Source organism: Poromitra crassiceps, assembly GCF_964638095.1.
Source record: "Poromitra crassiceps genome assembly, chromosome: 4".
In the NCBI taxonomy this organism is placed as follows: Eukaryota; Metazoa; Chordata; class Actinopteri; order Beryciformes; family Melamphaidae; genus Poromitra; species Poromitra crassiceps.
Window position 1 is genome coordinate 49,276,300 of NC_139626.1, and position 22,500 is coordinate 49,298,799.

At 42.1% G+C, this 22,500-nt stretch overlaps 1 protein-coding gene across 1 annotated transcript in view; it reads left to right on the top strand.

The window, feature by feature from the left end:
* LOC310775829 (voltage-dependent T-type calcium channel subunit alpha-1I-like) overlaps positions 1-22,500 on the top strand; it is a gene marked incomplete at its 3' end in the record, with an annotated part of 351,343 nt that overhangs the window by 65,484 nt on the left and 263,359 nt on the right. The window lies entirely within an intron of this gene.

A 22,500-nucleotide genomic window follows, 5' to 3' on the forward strand; every position in this document is an offset into this window, starting at 1 on the left:
GTATCATGTAATGTAGTGGAGCTGTTCTAGTCCATGCAGAGCTGTATCATGTAATGTAGTGGAGCTGTTCTAGTCCGTGCAGAGCTGTATCATGTCATGTAGTGGAGCTGTTCTAGTCCGTGCAGAGCTGTATCATGTCATGTAGTGGAGCTGTTCTAGTCCATGCAGAGCTGTATCATGTAATGTAGTGGAGCTGTTCTAGTCCGTGCAGAGCTGCATCATGTCATGTAGTGGAGCTGTTCTAGTCCATGCAGAGCTGCATCATGTCATGTAGTGGAGCTGTTCTAGTCCATGCAGAGCTGTATCATGTAATGTAGTGGAGCTGTTCTAGTCCGTGCAGAGCTGCATCATGTCATGTAGTGGAGCTGTTCTAGTCCATGCAGAGCTGTATCATGTAATGTAGTGGAGCTGTTCTAGTCCATGCAGAGCTGTATCATGTAATGTAGTGGAGCTGTTCTAGTCCATGCAGAGCTGCATCATGTCATGTAGTGGAGCTGTTCTAGTCCATGCAGAGCTGCATCATGTAATGTAGTGGAGCTGTTCTAGTCCATGCAGAGCTGCATCATGTAATGTAGTGGAGCTGTTCTAGTCCATGCAGAGCTGCATCATGTAATGTAGTGGAGCTGTTCTAGTCCATGCAGAGCTGCATCATGTAATGTAGTGGAGCTGTTCTAGTCCGTGCAGAGCTGCATCATGTAATGTAGTGGAGCTGTTCTAGTCCATGCAGAGCTGCATCATGTAATGTAGTGGAGCTGTTCTAGTCCATGCAGAGCTGCATCATGTAATGTAGTGGAGCTGTTCTAGTCCGTGCAGAGCTGCATCATGTAATGTAGTGGAGCTGTTCTAGTCCGTGCAGAGCTGCATCATGTAATGTAGTGGAGCTGTTCTAGTCCATGCAGAGCTGTATCATGTAATGTAGTGGAGCTGTTCTAGTCCGTGCAGAGCTGCATCATGTAATGTAGTGGAGCTGTTCTAGTCCATGCAGAGCTGCATCATGTAATGTAGTGGAGCTGTTCTAGTCCGTGCAGAGCTGCATCATGTCATGTAGTGGAGCTGTTCTAGTCCATGCAGAGCTGTATCATGTAATGTAGTGGAGCTGTTCTAGTCCGTGCAGAGCTGCATCATGTAATGTAGTGGAGCTGTTCTAGTCCGTGCAGAGCTGCATCATGTCATGTAGTGGAGCTGTTCTAGTCCGTGCAGAGCTGCATCATGTCATGTAGTGGAGCTGTTCTAGTCCATGCAGAGCTGCATCATGTAATGTAGTGGAGCTGTTCTAGTCCATGCAGAGCTGCATCATGTCATGTAGTGGAGCTGTTCTAGTCCGTGCAGAGCTGCATCATGTCATGTAGTGGAGCTGTTCTAGTCCATGCAGAGCTGCATCATGTAATGTAGTGGAGCTGTTCTAGTCCATGCAGAGCTGCATCATGTAATGTAGTGGAGCTGTTCTAGTCCGTGCAGAGCTGCATCATGTCATGTAGTGGAGCTGTTCTAGTCCATGCAGAGCTGCATCATGTCATGTAGTGGAGCTGTTCTAGTCCGTGCAGAGCTGCATCATGTAATGTAGTGGAGCTGTTCTAGTCCATGCAGAGCTGCATCATGTAATGTAGTGGAGCTGTTCTAGTCCGTGCGGAGCTGCATCATGTAAGGTAGTGGAGCTGTTCTAGTCCGTGCAGAGCTGCATCATGTCATGTAGTGGAGCTGTTCTAGTCAGTGCAGAGCTGCATCATGTAATGTAGTGGAGCTGTTCTAGTCCATGCAGAGCTGCATCATGTAATGTAGTGGAGCTGTTCTAGTCCGTGCAGAGCTGCATCATGTAATGTAGTGGAGCTGTTCTAGTCCATGCAGAGCTGCATCATGTAATGTAGTGGAGCTGTTCTAGTCCATGCAGAGCTGCATCATGTAATGTAGTGGAGCTGTTCTAGTCCGTGCAGAGCTGCATCATGTAAGGTAGTGGAGCTGTTCTAGTCCGTGCAGAGCTGCATCATGTCATGTAGTGGAGCTGTTCTAGTCCGTGCAGAGCTGCATCATGTAATGTAGTGGAGCTGTTCTAGTCCATGCAGAGCTGCATCATGTAATGTAGTGGAGCTGTTCTAGTCCATGCAGAGCTGCATCATGTAATGTAGTGGAGCTGTTCTAGTCCGTGCAGAGCTGCATCATGTCATGTAGTGGAGCTGTTCTAGTCCATGCAGAGCTGCATCATGTAATGTAGTGGAGCTGTTCTAGTCCGTGCAGAGCTGCATCATGTCATGTAGTGGAGCTGTTCTAGTCCGTGCAGAGCTGCATCATGTTGAATGTGCTGAGAGAGCAGGCCAGTCAATGATATGGGCTCTACACTTTCAGGCAACACACTTTTCAGACAAAGTAAACAGGTTCCAGCGTCAAACGTTTTGCTCAGTAAGCAAAAACAAATATATATAGAAGACAAGGCAAGGCAAGTTTATTTGTATAGCAGATTTCATACACGGAGGCGATTCAATGTGCTTTACATAAAATGAATAAAAAGAAAAGAGTCTTACAAGAATACAAGATACAAAAGGTCACAGTGAAAACGTATTGGCATATTTTTAGTTTGTGAGTCAAATCATATGCATAAATTATATATTAGACAGGATGTGGGCCCCCGCATAAAAATTCACTCGAGTAAAGTCACATTTAAAAGGAAATAAATAAATAAAATACAAGAATACCACATTTAAATCAAATTAATGCAGATGAGTGTTTCCCTACATTTCTTAAGAGCTCTGGTGAATAGAGATGTTTTAGGCCCCGATTTAAAAGATTGCCAAGTGGAGGAAATTTAAATAGAATTTAGGTATTCGGATATTATTCTATTTGTATAATATTAATAAACCTAAAATATTTTTTGGGGGAAAGGAATATTATTTTATTTTATATATATATATAATACAGCGAATCTCGTCCGTCTCGCCATGGCTAACCAGCGTATGAATCATGTTGTCACATGTGATGAACTTTCTGTGATGAGCTTATATAAATCAATATCAATATATATATAATTATATATAATATAGTTTTGTGAGCACGCAGTGCATTAACGTTGCAGTAGGCTCGCTTGCCAAACTATCTCCCTGCACCGGGAGACAACTAGGAGCATTCAAATAGCCCAATACAGCCTTATGGTGAATCACATTGGTATTCAACAAACATGATACTGTAAGTTGCTAATCTGTGTTAAGTGCCGCTATTAACGTCATACATATTAATGAATCACTCCGCATCAACTCACATGCATGTGGTGTGTGGTGGAACCCGTCAAATATCCAATAAAAAACTATGAGGCAGAGGCAAAAGCAGTCAAATAGCTCGTCATGCTTCATACAATAGATATTTCTGATACCAAGGCACATGTGAATCTAGCCTCGACGAGTGGAAGACTCAATTATATCAAAGAAAACAACACGCTAAAGTCCGTTTGATGACAGCTGACAGGTCAGCTAGAATAGAAAGGAAAATTCCTGTTCCAACTTTCAAAATAAAAGTACCATTGCAAAGTGTTTGTGTGTGTGATCCGAAATACCACAAGTACCAAAGAGGAAATAAAGGAAACATTTGCATAGAAACCTTTTTTAAATTAACATATTGTTGTGCCTTCAAAAAGGTCAATTTTAACCCGCAGTGAGTCATGCAGTAATACATCAGCGCTTTTATTTTGAAAATAAAATCGTCTAGCTTCCGTTTGCTGGGTTGAGTTGGGCTACGTCAGAAAAAAGATTGGTGAAGAAGAGATCGCCTTGAGCACAGATGGATGTGACGCGAGTTTAATCTTCTCATGTAATCTATCTCATGTAGTTTAATCTTCTAATGTAATCTATCTCATTCAATGGTCAATGTTACAGGTTACAACGGGACATTTGAGTGGTTGGACTGCCCTCTAGTGGACAGAAGGGTACATAACAACAACACGCTGATTAGGCTAGGCCCCTATCGTTGCATCGGCCTAGTTTCTACGCCGAGCGCCTGGCGCAGTGGGCGTGGACCAGCGCACTTGATATCTTGGTCTTGGCGCTAGACGCAGCCTAAAGCATTACAACCACGCCTTTTAAGCGTAAAATTATGCACCATTATGCTCATTGGATAAGTGCAATAAACGAATCGCACGCTTGCCTTTTAAGCTCCAATTCCACTGGTCCAGCAAAACCAGACAGAAGCCAAGCGCTGTGCCCCCCCCCCCCCCCTCCCTTCATCCAGTCTGTCTGTCTCCATATTCATAGCTTTCAAGGGGCGTTACGTGCTGCCGGGAACGCCCACCTGGCGGTCAAACAGTACTGCTAAGTACTGTTTGAGCGGACGACAGCACAGGCATCACTACAGTATCTTCTCTTTTAGCAATAGTCTCACTAATCCCACAGTGGTTTACCTGCTTTTGAGATCTGCAAAAAATAGTTTGCTTCTGTCTCACCCGTTCTCCCTCTCTCTTCACACGCGACGAGGGCTGTGCTCTCTCTCCACAACATTATAAAAACGAGTCCGCACTCCGCACGCAGTTTGTTGTGAAACAATTTCTCCGAACTGCCATGTGTTGGACAGTAACGTTAACGATAGTTCGGTTTGTTTGAAGTGCCCAAAACGTGCAGTTTGTTTAGATATCGTTCTTTTTCAACGCTTGATAGATGGTCTAAATATTCCTGACTGGAAACTGGTGGAAAAAAGACCGCTTTTTGCTGGAGCTGCGTCTGGTCAGTGTTCAGCGCCATTGTTGTTTTGAGTTTTGACCGCCAGAATGGGCGTTCCTTGTACTTACGTAACGCCCCTTGAAAGCTATGAATAGGCTATTATTCCATATTATTATGCTTCTCAAACCAATCTAACTGCAGTTTAAATACTGCAAGCATGTAAATACGCTACACTATAGCAAGATCAAAGTGAAAAGAATGTTCTAAATGCATCAGCTAGAAAAATATAGCCAATTAGATTGGTGAAAGTTTGTCCAGAAATATATAATTTTCTCTCGCCTGCTGCAGGAAGGATGATGCACATAAATATACCCTACATTATGTAAAGTCATTGCATAAATGTGTTTTTATTGTAAAACCAAATGTGAAGTAGGGCCAAGTTATTGGAGCGGACATCACAGTATAGCAGATGACAGTAGGAAGCGCGTTCCGCTGTCACTTATCTAAATCACGTTAAATCGACAAGGGATATATATAGGCCCAGGAGGACATATATGTTTCACTTAGGGTGGTGTTTTAATTTCGATGTTTAATTTGGTCCAATATTGAAATGTTCTACAATTGCAGGCTGTGTTACCATTATAGTAGGGTCATCTGTGGCACTTCCGTGACCGTGGAGAGCGAAGGTCCGTTTCTCAATGGATTTGTCATCTAGGAGGGTTAATAAACAAATTTAGCCGGGGTGTATTTTTAAAAAAGGCGGGGAAAATATTTGAGAGACCAAAATCCAAAATGTCTGCCGTGGAAATGAACTTTTTAATGGTTTGACCTACAATGATGCACAATACATGGTTTCAGAGCTTATTATGGTCAAGGAATACATATTTGGTGTTTATATAATGATTTGACTTATTTTTGACCTTCAAATCCAAGATGGCTGCCAGTTTTGAGCTCTAAAAGACAGTTTTTTCAAAATCGTCATAGAGCCTTCATATTAGGCTTGAATGACAGGTCTTCTCATGATGAGTTGAATAATATACAGTAAGTACACAGAAGTAATCTCTGAGGTCATTAAAGTCAATGTTTGTGTGTAAACAACAGTTGCTGATTTGCGGTTTCCCATTAAATAGGCTACTGAGAATATGGTGTCCAGTTCATCCCATCACATTTTCATAATGAACCAAAAACTATTTTGCACTATAGCCTAACATAAAATAGTATTCTGTATGCAAAGCTAGCAAGGTTAGTTGCTTGAGCTGAATTTAAAGGTCAACTCAAAACAAACAATGAAATTAACTTTGAAATTAAAACTGAATCCTAGGCTACTAAATTTCATCAGCACACAGTAAAGGAAACTTGTCTTTGAACTCAGCTGACTGTCTAGTCCTAATCCCTGTTGTGCAATGTCCCTTTTCAGTGAAGTTTTAGTTTTTGTTAAGAGTATGGACTTTTAATCTTGACCTTGTTGGTAGGCAACGGCCCTTTTTCAGTCAAGCATTTTCAGATTAGCTCAGTCAGTCTGTGAAGCAGTCAGTGTCAGCACTTGCGCGAGCTCGCTTTTTCTCTAACTAATGTTAACATTACACACTTTAAGACACTTTGTTTGAGGATATAAAAGGAGGTACGGTGGTGTAGTGGTAAGCACTATCGCCTCACAGCTCGAAGGTCGTGGGTTCAATTCCCACCTGGGACGATGTGAACGCTGAAGGAATGCGTGCCCGTCCGCATGTCCTCGAGTGCCCACCGCCCGGGTGGGGTCGTCAAAAGGGCCTTTCTGTGTGGAGTTTGCATGTTCTCCCCGTGCCTCCCGGGGGTTTCCTTCATATAGGAACCCCCTTCACCAAAAACATGCAATATCCTGGTTGCTAATGTGGTTCCTCCTCTGGTCGTTAAGGGCGCCTGTTCAGAGGGAGGGGAACTGGTTGGAATAGTGTGAACCTCCCACGTGCTATGTCCTACCGGTGAAGCTTCCCCTGTCAGGTGAAAAGAAGCGGCTGGCTAACTGCCCATGTCTCGGAGGAAGCATGGAGCCAGTTTCGGCTCTCCCCAGATCGGCAGAGGGTGGAGTAGCAACCAGGATAAAGAAATTACGTTAGCACTAATGGGGGATAAAAATGGGATAAAAAATCGGGGGGGGGGGGGAATATATAAAAAAAGAAAAAAAAAAAAAAACTTTGTTTGAGGATATCAACGTTATTCACTAGTCTAAAGATAGTTCTACCATCAAGAACATATAAAACAAAAGCAAAAACAATTTTTATTTGCAGAAGTCATCATTGATATTTGGTGTTAGCTAACGTTAGGTAACGTTATTATTTTTAGCTAAAGTTAATATTATCTGTCTCCACACTTCTGTCAACTGACATATGCATTTTCAATGTCCTATGAATGTGTCCTAAAATGTGACAAGCCTTGCAAGCCCACCGATACAATAAATCAAGGCAAATGGGACAGCTTACAATTAAAAGCCCAAGACTGGTCAGGAGTTGATAAATTTGATGATGTTTACACCACCACCTCCTGGGAAGATGGGCCAACCAATCGGTACATGCATTCGTCATGTTATATTTCTATTTAATCTTCAGTTATGCTTAAGGAAGCCAGGCTGTTTATTTTCAAAAGCAAATGCATATGTCAGTTGACAGAAGTGTGGAGACAGATAATATTAACTTTAGCTAAAAATAATAACGTTACCTAACGTTAGCTAACACCAAATATCAATGATGACTTCTGCAAATAAAAATTGTTTTTGCTTTTGTTTTATATGTTCTTGATGGTAGAACTATCTTTAGACTAGTGAATAACGTTGATATCCTCAAACAAAGTGTCTTAAAGTGTGTAATGTTAACATTAGTTAGAGAAAAAGCGAGCTCGCGCAAGTGCTGACACTGACTGCTTCACAGACTGACTGAGCTAATCTGAAAATGCTTGACTGAAAAAGGGCCGTTGCCTACCAACAAGGTCAAGATTAAAAGTACTCTTAACAAAAACTAAAACTTTGCACATTGCACAACAGGGATTAGGACTAGACAGTCAGCTGAGTTCAAAGACAAGTTTCCTTTACTGTGTGCTGATGAAATTTAGTAGCCTAGGATTCAGTTTTAATTTCAAAGTTAATTTCATTGTTTGTTTTGAGTTGACCTTTAAATTCAGCTCAAGCAACTAACCTTGCTAGCTTTGCATACAGAATACTATTTTATGTTAGGCTATAGTGCAAAATTGTTTTTGGTTCATTATGAAAATGTGATGGGATGAACTGGACACCATATTCTCAGTAGCCTACCCTATTTAATGGGAAAGCGCAAATCAGCAACTGTTGTTTACACACAAACATTGACTTTATTGACCTCAGAGATTACTTCTGTGTACTTATACTGTATATTATTCAACTCATCATGAGAAGACCTGTCATTCAAGCCTAATATGAAGGCTCTATGACGATTTTGAAAAAACTGCCTCAAAATTGGCAGCCATCTTGGATTTGAAGGTCAAAAATAGGTCAAATCATTATATAAACACCAAATATGTATTCCTTGACCAGAATAAGCTCTGAAACCATGTATTGTGCATCATTGTAGGTCAAAGCATTAAAAAGTTAATTTCCACAGCAGCCATTTTGGATTTTGGTCTCTCAAATATTTTCCCCGCCTTTTTTAAAAATACACCCCGGCTAAATTTGTTTATTAACCCTCCTAGATGACAAATCCATTGAGAAACGGACCTTCGCTCTCCACGGTCACGGAAGTGCCACAGATGACCCTACTATTACACATTATTTTAGATCGACCTTTTATATCTATTTCGCCTCATTTGGTTGCTATTTAGTAGCGAAATGGAGTACCCAATTGCATGCTGGGACATTCACAGGCAGTGAACTTACAACTGCTATTTCCTATAGGACGTGTGTTGTGTCTGTCTGAGTGAGGGAGTCAGAGAGAGACAGTCGTATTGTGCCTGTCAGACTGAGGAGAGAGGGAGAGAGTGACACAGAGAAGGGTGACAGAGGAGAGAGCCAGAGGGGAGGGAGAGAGCCAGAGGGGAGCGCTCCGCGCAACTGGCGCACTCTGAATAGGCCTGGTTTTCAAAAGCGCAAAGCGCTAAATTTATGCCAGGTGGGAAGATAGCAGTACGCCGAGATTTAAGGCCGACACGCCCACTCTGGGCCATTCTGGGACTGCGCCACGCCCATTCGGCCTAAAGCGCATTTGGCAGCGTAAAGCCATATTGATATTGTCCCAAAACAGGCGCAAGGCACGTTTTTTTGCGTTTAAGGCCAGTTTTAGCGCCGAAGGCTTGTGGGAGAATAGGGCCCTATAAGTCTATAGGTAAAATAAAAAAATCTGAAAAAATTCCAATAAAAATAGAATATTAAAATAATAAAAGCACTGAAAATCGAATTGGATTATTGAGGACGATTGCCAGCCCTAGTGCAGATGGATCAATTAAAGGCAGAGCTGAACTACATAACAGCACAACTCCGATGTGTTTGACACATGTCAAGCACATCAGGTGACTTGCAGGGTTATCTGCTATGTAGCTGTTATGTAGCTTAGCATAGTAAACACTGCTGATATTTATGTTTTTAAGAATATAGACAATTCATTTGAATTCGATGGCCACCTGTATGGAATAACGTCATATGGATTACAAACAGCAGCGGGGGAACGGCGGGAGCTGCTATCTATGTGACGGACAGCAAACAGAGCAGGCTGCCGGGGGCAGGTAAATATAGTTCATTTTCTCGTTGTCTCTATAATATAATAAGGATATGAGCCGCTGCATGTCGGAAAATAAGCTATTTACACGACGTAAATGCAAGCATTTCACATGCCCTCATTTTCAGGTCGCAGTTCAAAACAAATAATTATAATTTTTTAGCATATAATATCAAACCGAACTTAGTAGGGTGACTTAAATATCATAAAGCTGGAAATAAGGTCCAGGTTGTAAAAAAAAACTGAATTCTTTAATTATTGCGATTGCAAAAATGACAATCTGCTGGAGGGACTCTCTCTCTCTCTCTCTCTCTCTCTCTCTCTCTTTCTCTCTCTCTCTCTCTCTCTCTCTCTCAACTTCATCTGATAGTTGATCGGTTGCTATGGAAATCAGAGGTCGTTGGCCTCCTGTGTGACTCCCTCAAAAATGCGAGAGGGAGAAAGGCAGAGCGAGGCAGACAAGTGGTTCGTGGGAGTGACGCCGTGCGGTGCGGTATTAAGAGCTCATTTCACCTCGCACACTTTCAGGCCCTCAGTTCTTTACAGCTGCGTCATGCTGATGCTCCAGGCACAGCCAAACCTTTTGGGAAATAGTCTGCGGTGCCACTAAATGTTCTTTGGCCTTTTAAATCTCGGATTTGTTTCTTGCCGGTTCTGTATGTCGAGAGTGAATCAGCTCAAGCAGCTCGGAATCAAACGACGTCTTACGCTGCGGCCGGGGGAAATTGGGTTGCGCTCGCCTGCCTGGGAAAATCTGGGCGGGGAAAATCAATGGGAAATGGTTCCTCGCCCTTAATACCTAACATCAAAGTGTCCTTAAGCAAGGCACTTCACCTCAACTATATATTGGTTTGCTGGCACGGCCAATATTGGCTCTTTTAATCAAAAAGTTGATGTCAGCCAGTCAGCGTTGCCGCCCTATCCAACTGACTCCAAGAGCATGCTGCGGGTAGATTTTCTTTGAATGCATTTACATTTTGGGTTCATGATTAGTACAGGCCCCCCATTGCAGGAATATGGAGATGAAGGCGGCATTCTAAATGGGCGTTCAGCACCTGTGACATCACTTGTTGCTGGACGTTCTGCTGGGCCTGACATCACAGGTGTGCGGTTCCATTTCAGGAACAGTGGCCAACTGCTTTACAAAAATGAGTAGATGCAGCTAGGTGTGATTTTTTTAAATCCTATTGCTTATTATACCCCCTCCTACATATTAAGGGTTCATGTCATATAATGTATGTATATATATATATATATATTTTTTAGATTATTTTTTGGGCATTTCACCTTTATTTTTATTTAGGACAGTAGGCAGACAGGAAAGGTGGGGGGAGAGAGAGAAGGGGTGACATCCTGCCTCGTATTCCCAGGTGAGCTCAGTTTCCCCCTCTCTCACTCAACGCTGTGGTGTGTGTATGCCGAGCCGCATGTCAGACAGACAGAGCTGAGTGCTCTCTCTCTCTCTCCGTCTGTTGGTCTCTCTCTCACCATTAAACTAGCTAATTAAAATGACAACAATCACGTGAAAGATCACCCAACAAAGGCAACCGATGGTGGACTCAAATCGCAGATAGCCCATATTCGTCCCATCGACCAACCCTACTGTATAGCCGAAATAGTAGTGAACGAATCCATAAATAGATAGATAGATAGAGTGAGCATGTGCATGCTTGTGAACATTATTTCTTAGCATATGAATTATTGTAAACTCAGCGGAAATGAACGACATGAAAATATTCATAAAACAAATTGTATTTTAAATTTCCATTACTTTTCCCAGGTTTCTCATGACCATACGAACCCTGAAACCCAAAGACTATACAAATGGGACCCATTTGCCTCCCTGCTTGGCACTCAGCATCAAAGGGTTGGAATTGGGGGGTTAGATCACCATGTGATTCCCGAGCGCGGCGCACGCTGCCGCTCACCGCTCCCCCAGGGGATGGGTCAAATGCGGAGAACAAATTTCACACATTGTGTGACAATCAGTGGGACTTTACCTTTACCTTAAATTAGTTTGTACTTGTACTGTTCAGTAACTTGCAAAATAGTCTTAAAAACCAATATGAAAAAGAATCGTGATAAGATCGTGGATCGTGATCCTGCCTGAGAAAAATGGTCATATGATATTTTTGCCATATCGCCCAGCCCTAACTTCCACAGAAAGTGAATCAAAAGGGAATCCCAGAGATACAGAGCCTTGGACAACGTTGTGGGGATTCCCTTGTGGTTGCCTTTCTTTTCACCTTCTCTTCCTGTTGTTGTTTCCTATTTGACAGCGACTTGCTGTTTCAGAGGCACACACAGGTTCAGTAATAACTGTCGGCGAAAGGGGAAAAAAGGGGCGGGGCAAAAAAGGCCAACGTCACTTGTAGTTGCATGGTCTCTTTTTAGCGGGTCCAATGTTTAGGAGGGGAGATAGTTCTAGAAAAGAAAGTAGGAAAAAGTAGGAAAGAAGGAAAAGTGCAGTTTTGCAGTGTGCACATTTTGAGTGGAGAGCATCTTTTGTGAGGTTTGATTTAAACGTGTCAAGAAAGAACAACAGAAGAAGAGAAACCAGCTCAGGAAACAAAAAAGATGGAAAACATCTGAGTCCATTTCCTTTGAACAAGATGCTGGCTCATGCTTCCTCTGTGTGTGTGTGTGTGTGTGTGTGTGTGTGTGTGTGTGTGTGTGTGTGTGTGTGTGTGTGTGTGTGTGTGTGTGTGTGCGTGCGTGTCTGAGAGAGGAAGAGAGAGAGATACAGGTCCTCCTCCAAGACATCCACACTAATTGACTCATTTTTCAGAAGTGGAGAGACAGAGAGACTTACAAGCAGCTCATATACTGTATGCAGCTATGTGAGAAGAAGCTGAACTGGAATAGGCCTACTGGGCATAATGGGCATACTGGCAGGTTGCGAGGCCTCTTGAAAAGAAGACACATTTGGCAGTGGAACTAACCCCAAGCTGATCCTGATAGCATCAGTCCATATGCTGCCTTCATGACTTTGAAGTCTTCAGCTATGTTATGTGCATAGAAGTGTATATCTGCCTATAGAGGCTGGGCTTTTAGATGGTGTGTTCAGAGGCATCGCCCGGAAGCTCTCACCATGAGTTCCATGACAGCTGGGGACGACATCTTTCTCTCCTCATTAGGAAAGAACTGTGGAAAACACAGCTCAAGTGGCAAAAGTGTGTGAATGATGACGCAAGTTCAATTGTATTATTGTATCCCTTGTAAGGTTACAGGGTGCATGTGTGTGTGTGTGTGTGTGTGTGTGTGTGTGTATATATGTGTGTCACAGGCACCAATTTGTGCCTGTGTTTGCGCCTGATTCATATTACTTGCATCGCATGTACTTAAAGTCGAGCTGAACCCAAAAATGACTTTTCTTTTCTTTTAGTTCAAATACCTGGGTATGCAGTGCACCTATTTAATAATGTATGCCAAACAAGGCCTGGAAAGACTAACGTACATTGCTAAGGGCAAAGGGAAAGATTTTGCTCAGCTCTGGGAGCCATACATGCGTTTCACGAGAGATGGAGGCGGAGGTCTTGCTTGAAAGTTTGTAAAAAAAAAAGTGAGCAATGTGGAGGAAGTGTTTTGAATTGTTTTATCAGTACTTAGTTTGAATTGTTGCAGGTTGATTATGTGTGTGTGTATGTTGTAAAGTGTCTGGTCTTTTAAAGTTGTATTAAATGTAAATGTAAAATGTAAAATGTAAAAAATGACAAACATATTGGAAAAAAAAAAAAGTATGCCAAACAAATCACAACAATCTTGTTTTTCACACTTTTTCACATCAAAAGTTCATTTTTCAAGATTTCATTGATAACAGTAATGTACAGTTTGCTGACGTCACCTAGTACTATCAAATTTCTACCCCATTTCAACCAATCATATCACGACATGCAGCTGTCAATCAAATCTTCATTTCACGATTATTTTCTCTTCCAAATTAAGTAGAAAATGGCGCCTAGGGGGGTACGGTGGTGCAGTGGTAAGCGCTGTCGCCTCACAGCTTGAAGGTCCTGGGTTCGAATCCCACCTGGGACGCTGTGAACGCTGAAGGAATGCGTGCCCGTCCGCATGTCCTCGAGTGCCCACCGCCCAGGTGGGGTTGTCAAAAGGGCCTTTCTGTGTGGAGTTTGCATGTTCTCCCCGTGCCTCCCGGGGGTTTCTTTCATATAGGAACCCCCTTCACCAAAACATGCAATATCCTGGTTGCTAATGTGGTTCCTCCTCTGGTCATTAAGGGTGCCTGTTCAAAGGGAGGGGAACTGGTTGGAATAGCGTGAACCTCCCACGTGCTATGTCCTACCAGTGAAGCTTCCTCTGTCAGGTGAAATGAAGCGGCTGGCTAACTGCCCATGTCTCGGAGGAAGCATGGAGCCAGTTTCGGCTCTCCCCAGATTGGCAGAGGATGGAGTAGCAACCAGGATTGAGAAATCAAATGAGCACTAATGGGGGATAAAAATGGGATAAAAAAGAATCGAGGGGAAAAAATATTAAAAAAGAAAAAGAAAATGGCACCTAGTGCCTGTCATCTGGCAGAATTCCTATCCCATAAACTAACTACTAACTTGGCCAATTGTTAGAAACATGAACAAAAAACAAATACTATAATCTCTAAGAATGCAAAGAAATGTAACTGGCTCATTAAAACGCGCATTCCAGGAATATTATTTACATTTATAACGATAATGGCGCGCGCCTCCGAGCCTGACAGCCTCCCTGGCTGTCAGGGGTCGTCTCTCAGAGATTTCAGGCGGGCAGGCAGCACCTATGCATCGGATTGTCCGCTCGCTCCGCACGAAGCCGGTGGCTGCCTGGTACTCCGCGGATCCCACTGGTGTAGCACGACAACACGCTGAATCCCACCCGATTTGGGGGTGGAACACGCCAAAAGCCAGTCGACAGAATTGTCAAATCAAATCATCAACACCGTATATGGTCCGCCTCTCAATTTGTTTTCAGTCTGAAACGGACTCAGATGCACGTGACGCACGGGTTCACCTCGACTTTAAGTAAACTAACCTGAGTGAGTGTGTGTATATATGTATGTACCAAAACCAAAACCTGCTTGCAATCCCACGCACAAGGCTCTCAACCATGGGAAATCATACCTTTTGTGCACTGGGGCCACGCCTGTGGAATCTGCTCCCAGGATCCATCCGGGCCTCGGACTCCCTTGCTGCCTTCAAAAGCAGCCTAAAGACCCACCTTTTTCACGCTGCGTTCGACTAGGGCCTGTTTTTAAAATTCCTCTATTTAAGTGTTTTTATTTTTATTTTTATTTTTTTTATTCTGTGTACTTTCTCTTGTGAAGCACCTTGGGATGTCAGTTTTGATTTGAAAGTGTGCTATACAAATACAATTCATTATTATTATTATTATTATTATATTATTATTATTATTATTATTTTATTATTATTATTATTATTTTATTATTTTATTATTATTATTATATTATTGTTTATTTATTATTATTATTATTATTATTTATTTATGTATGTATGTACTAGAATAGTGTATATATATATATATATATATATATATATATATATATATACTGTATATAGCATTAGTTCAATGATGTTCATCATGTCTTCATTTATACATAGACGTTTTTGTTTTCTTGTGTTCAGACATAGGTTTTTAGATGTTATTTATTTACCTTGACAGTTTCGACGAGTCAACTCTCGTCTTCTTCAGACGATGTGCCCGGCGGGGCTGTTGGGTCTGTCGGTCCGGCCACGACACGTCATAGTGGGCGTGGCCGGCCTGGCAGACCTGGCGGCTCAGCTGGGCACACCGCCAGTTGCTGAAAAGCAACTGGTTGACACGTCATACCCAGCTGTCAGTGCGACTGCTTCTGAAGAAGACGAGAGTTGACTCGTCGAAACTGTCAAGGTAAATAAATAACATCTAAAAACCTATGTCTGAACACAAGAAAACAAAAACGTCTATATATAGCATTGTTTATACAGTCATGCAGTCATTTGTCTTGTCTATAGGCCTACTTACTCTACCCCACCCTATTCTATATACTGTATATATATCCTATGATAAGAATGAGAAGTGTGTGTGTGTGTGTGTGTGTGTGTGTGTGTGTGTGTGTGTGTGTGTGTGTGTGTGGAATGTTGGCCGGCCACAGCTATGCCGTCTTACCTGTGATCGGGCTGAAACTTTCAGGGGGTGTAAAGAGCACCCGTGTGGATGACCTGACAGAGCCTGCTTTTTTTAATTACGTGATTAATTAATTACCTAATGATGTGATGTCATCAGTGATGATGTCATTCTTGCTGGCTCAGGCTACATAAGTTCAGTGATGCTGTCATCCGTGATGATGTCAGTGATGTCATCCTTCCTTGGTGAGGCTATTGCAGGCCATGCATATGCGATGCGCAGTGGGTGAGCTGCAGGGCGGGCGAACGTTAGGTAGCCTCATTGAACGAGGTCTGACACTCGCCAAACTCAGTGTGGCAAAGTGAAGTAAACTATGTGAAACCATGACGAGCCGCGGTCGTCTCATGCTCAGCACGACAACAAAGCTACAGTAGCCTAGCTGCTTCTCCCACAAAGTATTTCAGTCAGGACCACTTTAGTCACAAACATAAGACCACTTAGATCCACTTAAAGCTTTTATTTTCCTGAGTTATATTTGGCGGTATGGCTCTGTTCTGGAGGCTCCCTGCCCTTCCATGAGCATAAATGGAAAGCGTAAGGCAGGCAGAGCGGCAGCAGCAGATTCTGGAAGCTCCTTGCCCCTCTATGAGCAACATGGAATAGCCTTTAGGCAAGGAGAGCAGCAAAAGACCCCCAGGTACATAGAGTTGCGCGATCTTGACCTCACCAGTCAGATCGTCCAATCGCCACCCTTTGACATCGCAAGACCCCCCCCCCCCTAAAACTACATTGATCTAACAGCGTTTTGCCTACATCTACATTCTACATATAACGTTACTCTTATGGAGCTGAGCACAGAGCAGTTTTGCACGCGGCATGTGGAGAATGAGAAGAGAAGATGAGACGGATCGGGGGACGGGCGACTGCGGGGAGACGTGTAATTAAAGATTTTGGAGGCGGGGCTCGTTGCAGACATCAGAAACATGTTTGAATGCAGGAGGCTAGTAGCGTTTCTTAATGGTCTGGTCTGATCAACACACACTCTGCTCAGTCAAACTGCTGCGTCGCATCTCTGCTGTCAGGGAGCAGCCACACGCGGGGGGCGGGGCATCTCTGCTGTCAGGGAGCAGCCACACACGGGGGGCGGGGCATCTCTGCTGTCAGGGAGCAGCCACACACGGGGGGGCGGGGTCAGGGAGCAGCCACACGCGGGGGGGCGGGGTCAGGGAGCAGCCACACACGGGGGGGCGGGGTCAGGGAGCAGCCACACGCGGGGGCGATTCAAATCGGCTATGGAAACTCAATCGTCATTTCAGCCATTGAGTCGGCAATACACGATCCGATCGCCAATCGGCACAGCCCTAGCACAGAACAGAGCAGCAACAATGACAACAGAAATGACATTGTTTAAGTCAGACACAGCATGAAAGGAGGAGGTGGGCTGCAAACAGCTTGAAGAGGAAGCAGCCATGTTAGGCAGACAGACTGGAGCAGAATTTAAAGAGGGTGCCCTGTTTGAGTTGAGCCAATTGAATGCGTCAGCTAAGCAGTCAGCTGATGTGGGCTGGGTTTGAGATCAGCTGTGGGCTGGGTTTAAGCTGGGCTTGACATCCGTGGCCTGCCGGAACTACCGCGATGCTCGATTGGCCCTTGCATACGTTACAGATGGCATGTGTTGTGTCTGTCTCACACACTTTGTAATGCCTGCCCACATGTTTTAGGTGTGTTTGAATGCGACCATTGTTTTGCGCCATCAATTGGTTTTGGCAATCGGCACATACCGTATAAAGCATTATCGCAATTCTCCCATCTCATATTTAGGTTGAAAATGGACCGATTCCTATCGCTGGCTGATCGATCGATGGAGTGGAGGATCCCTACTTTTTAAGACAACCTTTGAAGATATAACCCCATTAAAACGGTATCTTAAGACCGTTAAGTTGTGTGTGTGTGTGTGTGTGTGTCTGTGTGTGTGTGAGAGAGAGAGATGTGCATTTGGCAGTACAGTCTGTGAAGTACATGCCAAACGGGTATTCGATGACAAATCTTTCCTCTTAACCTTGTCTCTCATGTCTACTTTACAGCGGTTAGGCTGTGGGACATCAATATTAAACACGCCGCTGAATATTTCTCTTTAAATTACCCCCATCAGCTGACACACATCCATTGACTGTGCGATTTAATGTCGGGCTTAATGTGTACACATGAGAGAGTGTGAATGCCTGCTTCTGCTTACATGGGTGGGTGTGAGACTGACGTGTGTGTGTGTGTGTGTGTGTGTGTGTGCATGTGTTTTGCCCACTCACAGTCTATATTTATCCATGCTTGCTCTTGGTGGGAAGGTTCAGGCAGGCTCAACAGGAACATGTGAAGGATTTCTTCTGACATGCTGCATTGAACCCGACAGTGAATGACTGTGAATAGACTTGAGTGTGATTTCACAGGTGTAGCATTCTGCGCTATCAAGTCTCTCCACCTCCTGGGTCTCTAGCGATCACTTTCTATCTACCTGATTGCCTTCCTCGGCAGTCACAATGTGTTAGTCAAGCTTGTGTGTGATGTCTTTCATCTTATTGATGTGTTTTGACTTGTTTCATTTGTTTGCTGTACAGTATGACGTTTGATTGTTAAAGCACTTTGTAGACCACTCTGAAGACAGTCCTACACAAAAACGAACAAATGACAAACTATTATTATTTTTTGCATTCTGATACTGTATTTCCTCTCCATTGGACTAGTTAATGCCTCCTTAGGCTAAAATCACACTCTGTGCAGTAGGGACACCACGGCGAGGACATTTTCCCACCGGTTAATAAACTCATAACACCGGTGTCACCGATTGCACCGCTGTGAAAGAAGCTGCCATCGATTGTGTGACAAACTGCCAGGGCACGGGAAAAGTGGAGAGATTGCCCGATTAACGTTATCGAAGTGTTGCCAAATAGGTGCTTTTTTCCCTTTGACACCTTGGGGCCATACAGTATCTTATGCGCACGGGCAAATCTTTGCTACTTAAGAAAAAATTAATAAAAAAAGATCAAATAAAAAGAATTAAAGTTTCCCCCCTGGGGGATTAATAAAGTCTTTTGTATCATAGTTTCTAGCACTCAAAATATCCCTTTTTTTATGGGAGTTAGACCCCCCTGGGAGTTAGACACCCGCCCCCAAGGGCAATTAATCGGCCATAATTAATAAATGAGCCGTTAGGTCACCTACAGGGGTGCTCTTTACACTTCCTGAAAGATTCAGCCTCATGGCTTGTAAACTGGCATAGCTGTGGTCTCAGAAAGGGAAAGGACCCACTGATCTATAACCATCATGATCACACACACTTTTATTTATAATCATCAGCTATCAGGTATAGTGCACTCAGTACACTGCAATTTTTATTTTTATGCCTCCGCCGGCGATAGCCAGGCCGGAGGCATTATGGATCCGGGTTGTCCGTACGTATGTCCGTCCGTCTGTCCGTCCGATGTTCGTTAACGCGATATCTAAGGAACGCCTTGAGGGAATTTCATCAAATTTGGCTTAAACATCCACTTAGACTCAAGGATGAACTGATTAGATTTTGAAGGTCAAAGGTCAAGGTCACTGTGACCTCTTGAACCCCATGTTCAAGCTTGTTAACGCGATATCTCAGGAACGCCTTGACGGAATTTCATCAAATTTGCCTCAAATGGCGATTTGGACTCAAGAATGAACTAATGGCGGAGGCATAAATCCGCGGTGCGGTCGTTCTATTTTATTTTATTTGTGCGGTTACCGCGACGGTTTGATCGGCCCCGCTAGTTTGTGCGATATGGAAAAACTCCATATCGCAGCAGCCCTATGTGAAGCACGTGTTTCCCATTCAAACCAACAGATTGGAGCATGGGAAGATGGATTTGTCGTGTGGTCGGGATCTCATGATCTCCAGCTGTCTCGCAAGGTTAAGGATGCTCCTGTTCCACAGATATATTTTGAAGCTTGCTGTATAAGAGGCACAGTCAAAGGGAGACAGAGACGGTAACGTCAACAAAAGAAATTGAAAAATAATCTCCTTGCTTGCCAGACGGTATAATCCTAGAATAACAGGTTTCCCATTTTCTCCTGCTCTTTTCCCCTTGAATGTGTTCCTGCAGGCCGTGTGTTTGAGGCTGCTGGGGAGCAGTGCAGTGTACTGTGATACAGCCTTAGGGAGGGACGACCTCCAGGGCTATTTAGCACATCCTCCTTTATACAGCTAAGCACTGCTCTCTCTCTCTCTCTCTCTCCCCTTCAGCACACAATGCATAGTATTCAGTCACTCCGTCACACTCTGGTGGACAGACCTTATTTTTGGCGTCTCTTTCCTGTATACAGTTTGATGCGGCATGTTCTGCTCGTTCCGTTATTCCTTGTTCTCAGAAATGCTTGGTTTATTACAATTTTGGTAAAAAAAAAAAACAACACTTGGCATGCATGGGGATATTGTTTGATGTTTGGGCTACAGCAATTTTGTAGTAGTTTCAGGAAGTCTGTTGCCATTTTTACAGGACCCCTGGAGCAATTATGAGTTCAGAGCCTTGTGTGAGATGTAATGCAGCACCAATTTCCAGATGATCCAATGTTCTCCCTTATGGCAGACCCCATTAGTCAACCTCACTACGTAAATGAATGTCTTCTTTATGTGTATATATATTTATGCACATATATATATACACACACATGTATGTATGTATGTATGTATGTATATATATATATATAGTTTTTTATATCTTATGGCAGACCACATTAGTCAACCTCACTACGTAAATTAATGTCTTCTTTATGTGTATATATATTTATGCACATATATATACACACATATATATGTATGTATGTATATATATATATATATATATATATATACGTATATATATATATATAGTTTTTTATATCTTATGGCAGACCACATTAGTCAACCTCACTACGTAAATGAATGTCTTCTTTATGTGTATATATATTTATGCACATATATATACACACATATATATGTATGTATGCATGTATATATATATATATATATATATATATATATAGTTTTTTATATCTTATGGCAGACCACATTAGTCAAACTCACTACGTAAATTAATGTCTTCTTTATGTGTATATATATTTATGCACATATATATACACACATATATGTATGTATGTATGTATGTATGTATATATATATATATTAGGGCTGTCAATCTCCCTCTATAATCAAATTCGAATTTCAGTGCTTTATACATTTTAATATTCGAATTATATTCGAATATTTAAATTAATTTTTAATTGAATTAAAAAAAAAAAAAAAAAAAAAAAAATTTGGTCTGAGTGAATTGTTGTCTTCTCTTATGTTATGTTCTGATTCTAAATATAGCTGAATCTTTGGGTTTGACCAAGTAAAACTTTTTCTAAGCATTTTACCAAATGTAGATGGAAAAGTGAATGGTGGATGAATATTCAAAATAATATTAGGCTTATCACAAATAGTCCAGCAATGATGTTTATTTAAGAAAACATGTTCCTTGTACAATGTACATATACATTAATTGCATTAGAAAATAGGTCAGATAACCAGAGCTTAGTTAATATTCATCGTCTGAAATGCTAAAATAAAATAATTGATAATAAAAAAAGACACAACCTTTGTTTGAGCTCCTTATCAATAAACAAATAAGTAAACTTTGCCAAAACAACAATGAGCCATGAACAAAAAAAAATCAGTCACGTATTGCACTTAAGAGCTACAGGTTTACATTCAGTATAGCAGCTTCAACAGTCAACTTCAGTTAACAATGAATGAACATACATTTTAAGAGCTACAGGTAGGGTTACATCAGTATAGCAGCTTCAACAGTCAACTTCAGTTAACACTCTTTTCTTCAAGTATGTTGTCAGAACTTGTCACTGTTCTAGTGTTCTAAAAAAAAAAAAAAAAAAAAAAAAATATTCGTTTTAAAAAAATAATAATAATCGAATTTCGTTCATAATTATTAAATTCGAATAATATTCGAATATCAAAATTCGTTTCAACAGCCCTAATATATATATATATATATATATATATATATATATATATATATATAGTTTTTTATATCTTATGGCAGACCACATTAGTCAACCCCACTATGTAAATTAATGTCTTATTTATTTCTATATATATTTATTATATATATATATATTTATATCTATTTATTTATGTCTTATGGCAGACCACATTAGTCAACCCCACTACGTAAATTAATGTCTTATTTAGATCTATATATATATATATGTCTTATGGCAGACCACATTAGTCAACCCCACTAAGTAAATTAATATGTTTGTAACAATTATGCAGCCCAGGTATCCTCTGCAACACTGATGATAATGTTGATGAAGCTGTTGAGGCTCCACCCTGACACACTGCAGCTAATAATTAAGACGGATGATTATGATTAGAATGATAATAATGTTAGCTGCTAACAATTACATTCTGCATCATCAACTAGTGATGTCTTGCGACAATCTACATTATAGTCCTATACACGTCCTCTCTTTTAACAAGCTCACATTGTGCCATAAGTCTGCTTTACAAGGTGAGACAATTCATTGTAAAAAAGAATTACCCAAATTCTGATCTTTTAGACTGCCACACTTTTTACCCCCAATGTTCCCTTCCCCCCTGCCCCCTCCCCAAACACCACCCATATCCGCCTAGCCCGTCGAATCAAATAAAAGATTATGTTTTGGGCGTGATTGACAGGTTGCCTGTCCAGTGATCGCGCAGCTTGCTGATCATGGACCAATAGCAGATGGAGCTGTGGTCTCCTGCCGTCTCGCCCGAGCTGCGCGAGGACCCCCAAATGGCGATGGCCACACTAGGCTTCAAAACAGGAGTCCAAAAACCAATGGGTGACACCACAGTGACACTGTCCATATTTTTAGACGGTTTATGGTGGTTTGACACAACGCCCTCCCCCCATAGGCAACCACCTGTGCATTGTATATGCACATGCATTCAATTCATAATGTATTGTATGTGTTTATATTTGTTTATTTTCCAAATC